Source organism: Leuciscus leuciscus (genome assembly GCF_965113295.1).
Source record: "Leuciscus leuciscus genome assembly, contig: HAP1_SCAFFOLD_97, whole genome shotgun sequence".
Classification (NCBI taxonomy): domain Eukaryota; kingdom Metazoa; phylum Chordata; class Actinopteri; order Cypriniformes; family Leuciscidae; genus Leuciscus; species Leuciscus leuciscus.
This window is the reverse complement of record NW_028118530.1, coordinates 277,125-282,550: the sequence shown is the minus strand read 5'-3', so window position 1 is coordinate 282,550 and position 5,426 is coordinate 277,125. Positions and strand designations below refer to the sequence as shown.

Here is a 5,426-nt window from a genome sequence, read left to right as displayed (position 1 = left end):
CCGCCGGCCCCAAGCTGTCGGCTATAGGTGCGGCCCGCTGGCGGCGATGAAACGTTTGCCGCCGAATACGTCACTCCCAAATTCTGCGAGATGCCGCCGGCGAACAGCCGCCGGGCCGCCGACTTCATTCTCTCTGGCGGTTGCCGCCGTCTAAATGAACCGCGGCCGGCTGGCGGCAAGCCGCTTTGAAATCGACCAGCCATGAGTGAAACTGACAGCAAAGATATCTTAACTACTTTTCACATTTAAAGCGATTATAATTATTATGTGAATTATATACATTTTTGTTGTTGCTCCAAAGCCATTAGGGGTTATAACAGATTTGACTCTGATTCCATGATAAGGTTTAGGAAATTACATTTAAATTACTTTGAAACTCTGAAGCGATAATATGTAAAATATATAGAATTATTTTATTCACTTAAGGTGACAATTCTTTACATTTCTTTGATTTATGCACAATTTGAGATGCACCAATAGACCAAAAAGAATTCCTTTTGTAAAACTTACTTGGCAATAAATATCTTTCTGATTCTGATTAGTTTTTAAAATAAATATTTCATTCATGGTATGAACAATTTAGCAGAATAAATGGATGAAGTTAGATTTTTCACCAATGCTTGAAATCAGTGAACAGTGAAAGACATCTGCAACTTGGCCAAAATCTTGGGTTTGCTTTATATTTTTTTATTAATTTGCAACCATGGTAATGTCTATGAGAAACATGAAAATCCCTGTTTTGACCTGAAGGATAAAGTGAAATATTTATAAATATTTTTTCTCTCTGTCACTCCAGGAAATTGTGGTTATGTCTTTCATTGTTTTACAAGCTCAATTTTTATTTTATTTGACCTTTTACATGTATAAGGGATTACTTTGCAGTCTGCAATTGCGAGTTTTGCGACCTGTACAAATGTTTAAGAAAGTGTTAAAGCACAAACAGAGAAGTACCTCCACCGGTCGAGAGGGGCAGCACCTAAAAAACTGAAGCAGATTTACTCGTCTCGTCACACGGTTTCAGTATTTGGAGAGAGGGAAGATACGATCTTTTAAGTAAGTACATTTTTCCTTTTTGTGTAACGCAATATTACTATGTTCATTTTTGACATTGTTTTTAGTTCTTCTTCTTAAAATCTGTTCTTGCCTAACTAGTCAAGCTAAAGTAAGTTAGCCTTGTTTGCAAAGTTTCCGCCATGCTTCTGACATAGCTAGGCTAACGTTACTTAGTTTCTTCCTGGCGTTGAGTTTTTTTCTTCTTCTAAGTATGTTTAACTGTTATGTATGTTTATACAAGTGTGAGTACATGTGGTTTAAGATAGTATTGGTCAGTCGAATTAACTAACGTTACAGTTCCTGAACTACGGTGGGAATGGTAACGTTAGCAAAATCTTCACGACAAGAAAGACTGATCAGTATAACTTGTGTTGTTTTCTAACTAAACATAATTATGCTGCTAGTCTAGATTACAGTGTTCGCTACCACATGCTGTTTCACCTTTTTTACACACTGAGTTCAAGCATGTTCTAACGTTACATGTTAAATGTAGGCCTATCTAGCTACAGTAGGTAGCCAAACTTTACATCTAGAAAGACTTAGTTTAACTTTTGGTGTTTTCTTACAAAAATAACGATGTAGGTTGTTTATATGATTTTGTTTGTCTGAACATGGTTTTCTGTTGATCCACTTGTGAAAATTACTGCTTTTTCGAAGGTGTGAGCATTTTAATGTTGTTGATTTTGCCTGAAATTTTTTTATCAAAAAGTATACTTTATGCTAATGTGTCTTCTATTTTAGATGCTTCACATTGTTCAGTTTATCAACAAGGAGGATCTGCCATTTGCAGTGGTTCCGCAAGAGTGGCTCAGCGAAGGGCATGTGCCATTGGCCCCCATTTAACCTCCGCAAAAAAGACAAAGGAACAATTTAGCCATCCGCTGCACACCTCCACACAGCACCTGGGAGAAACATCATTTTAAGTTCATGAAGGGAGCAGGTAAATGGGTCTGACTTGTACATTTGATTTTCCTTTATTTCATCTGTGTAATTTATTTGTCTGTTTATTGTGGATAACGGAATCTTTCATTCATTATTATTATTATTATCATCAAATTTCTGTTTCCTCTTTCTTAGAACCAGGTTTCTCCCCAGTAATCCAGAATCCGCCAAGAGTTTGAGTACAAGTAAGTGATGTTATTTGTGAAGTTTTTTTGTCTTGGAAACTATTGCTTCTATTTAAAGTTGGCATGAACCGGAAGTTACAAACGACTTTTCTCCAGTGTTGTGACGTATTTCCAAGTGAAAGGGAATATTGAATAGAGGAGCAGGGTTTTACTCTAGCGCTCCTCCTCTCCATCTCTGCTCATAGCAGACTAATGGTTTGAGGGGAGTTGCTACGCCCTCACGCCATTGCACATGACCGGAAGAGAAGTCGTTTCGAGGGGGGAGGGAAGGGTAACGTATTTGATTAAAGATTATAAGGGTACATGAATAAAATAAAAAAAATGAAGTGCAGAGATGAATCATTTACATAAACACTACAATATTACATATAAAAATACAAATTGTAAAATTTGATTTCATGCTGACTTTAAGATGATGAATCCTTTAATCATAATCTGTTTTTCACTAGGACACTTGATGGGATTCGCTGCAGCAGTTTCTGGATGAAAGGTGTTGAGGTGTGTTGTACATTCCATTAGCTTTGCAAAGTTCAATTATTGTTTCATTACTGAATATGCAATACTCTAGCCTGACTACGTCAGACTTTCATACTTCCGCTCAATTTCATTTCGCTTCTGTACTCAGTCTGAGACAGCGTCATAGCTTTCCGTTTTCCTGGTATTACCAGGCTAGCAATACTCTGCATTGAAATGAAAGCTGTTATGTTTGCTCCCCCAGCTCATCAAGTACTAAGCTTTACTCCCCCGGCAGCAAATTTACCCTGGCAGCATATGGGTGAAAACTCTGGAGGTATGTAATACGTTGCGCTTTACTAAGTGTTACATTTAAGTCCAATTCATTAAATGTATGCAATAACTTCAAACATATTTTTACATGTCAATGATTATCAATAGGAGGGAGAAAGTCATTGCTCTATTGTTGGCCCTTGTACTCCAATGGCATCTCGTGTCAAGCATGAAGTTTTCAGCTGTGAAGGTATATTCTAGCCCTATGTCTTAATGTCCAGTGTTTTAACAGTATTGCAAATAGTGCCTTTAGTTGTTTGTTTTATTTTATTTTTTAAATGTAGAACCAAGCCCTGAGGGAAAGCAATGCACGAGCAGGTGAGAACTTGCACTGTTTCTTAAATTGTACTTTTTTGTGTGTGATGTAAGTCCAAAATTACCATATGCCTTTCATTTTGTAGCTTCGGATGACAGCGGCTCACTTCGAGAGCAGGTGAAGCAAGTTCAACAAACAATGTTGAAGACGTTTGCTTGCACTGGGCAATCAGGTACAACTTGCAAACAGCACCTGTGGTTGTTGGTTTAATTCCCACTGGGGCTACCTGTACATGTAGTAGACCTAGATATAAATGTCATAGTTTAGTAGTTGAGGGACCAGGACTGACTATTTTATTCTGGGAAACCCTGTAGGTGCAGATCAGACCCTTATGCTGTGACGTCTTGCAGAGTTTGGCGATGTTGGAGTTATCCCTGTCAGGGGATCTGTTACTCCCCCTACACACCCAGGAAGATTTGCCGTGTCTTGACAACAGTTTGAAGCAGGATTAAAAAGCTCCAGGAACAATTTGTAAGTTTGCTGATTATAACGCCATAGAGTAATCTAAAAAGTAAAATTTAAGATTGTGTACTGCATATATTACAGTCTGAATCCTCAGCCTTTCACATTTTTTATTTATTTATGAGAAGCTTCAGAGAAATGTAATTTGTAACACTTTTTTGGATTTTCAGCTTGGTGTGGGGGATAAAGCATGTTTTAGAGACATGTTCCTTTAGACCATTGTTCAAAGTAAGTTGGATATTTTTTAAATTATATTTATGTAGATGTGTATGGCTTCATGCAATTCAAATGAAATGACAGATCTGTATTTTCTAAATTAGCCATCCGGAAGAACCTGGCAACCCAGGATGCCACTGATGAAGCGGTCTAGGTTAACGTTTCGTGTTACCTGAAAGGAGCATCTGACCGTGAAGGCAGAAAAAGGCACCGCACAGCTGAGAGGGACCCACAGCCGACCACTTAGGCTGACTACTGACACCCCAGAATCACTGACAACTGGAATCCTTTCTTTATCTTGCAGTCAGTAACATCAAGACCCCTAAAGAAGTCAGAAGTGTCACACTATACTCACTAACTGTGGAAATTACTTTCTTTTTTTTCTTTTTTCAAATAATGCTTGTAAGTCCTTGTGCCACATGGTCAGCATTGCATCTATAATGGTCTATTCTACTCCAGAGCTTTACTATAAATTACTACCACTTAACCTATTGTTAGAAATGGCTTGTAAATGTGATGTCATACTTTGATTTATTTGGTATCCTGCACATTATTTCGTATCAAGTATTCTCTTTACTTGTCATAATGTTTACAGGTAATTTTTTTCACCCTAGAGCTGTCCTCTTTATATGAACAATTATTGTAAGAGTTGTAATTTGCTTGTAAGGCTGTTTTTTGTTTGTTTGTTTTTTTACCAAAATTTAATAAGAAACCTGCATGTTAGTATATTGATTTATTTATTTTTCTGTTATGTTTCAGTGATCTGACACATCTTGTTTAAATGACAGTTAATGTACTTTGAAATGTGGAATAAAAATGCCAAATGGATATTTGTCTGGTTTGAGCAATCATTATTCTTGATAAACTGCATGCTATAAATATTAAATATTATATATATATATATATATATAGCCAGAATAAGCGGCGGCAGATCGCTCGAAAATAGCGCTTGCCTCCAGCGGGCCGCGGAAGGGCCGCCTTAAATAAAACGGCGGCGGGACGGCGGTTGGCCCGCGGGCCGGCCGCGGAACGAAGGCGGTAGGAAGGCGGCTGCCGCTTTTAAAAAGCGGCTGCCGCCGGCGGTGCGCCGTCCAACGTGTTTGCGATGTCGCCATTCTGCCGCTTCTACTGCCGCCGGAGCGCCGACGGTGGGCCGCCGACTCATTGCTATCTGGGTACAATAGGGTTTCAGCATTTCATGCTTGAACCCCTAATAAGAATGAAGGCTTTTTGCCAGTTATAGCGCCACCTATGGTCCGATCTCCATGAAACTCTGCATGCTTCCTCAGCATGTTCTGACACATATGCTCATCAATTTTTGTGAAGTTCTGAGTTTTCATTTGGGATTTATAGGCTTTTTAGTGTATTTTGCCACGCCCCATTTCTAAATGACCCTGTTACAGCCACCCAAATGCAAAAGTTAAACTTTTTTTCCGATAATTATTGATCTAGAGAGTCCAGAGAAT

At 38.6% G+C, this 5,426-nt stretch overlaps 1 long non-coding RNA gene across 3 annotated transcripts; it reads left to right on the top strand.

The window, feature by feature from the left end:
- Positions 1–867: 867 nt before the first annotated feature.
- Positions 868–4,788, top strand: LOC309491353. 3 transcript variants are annotated; one of them, XR_014203049.1, is made up of 11 exons: positions 868–1,053; positions 1,795–1,993; positions 2,131–2,180; positions 2,630–2,678; positions 2,899–2,970; positions 3,075–3,156; positions 3,251–3,284; positions 3,368–3,454; positions 3,633–3,753; positions 3,915–3,972; positions 4,065–4,788. It is a non-coding gene; the product is annotated as an uncharacterized lncRNA (long non-coding RNA). The 3 variants fall into 3 exon arrangements; XR_014203050.1 differs by having other exon boundaries at positions 869–1,053; positions 3,597–3,753; XR_014203051.1 differs by lacking the exon at positions 868–1,053 and adding an exon at positions 1,069–1,262 and having other exon boundaries at positions 3,597–3,753.
- Positions 4,789–5,426: the final 638 nt, after the last annotated feature.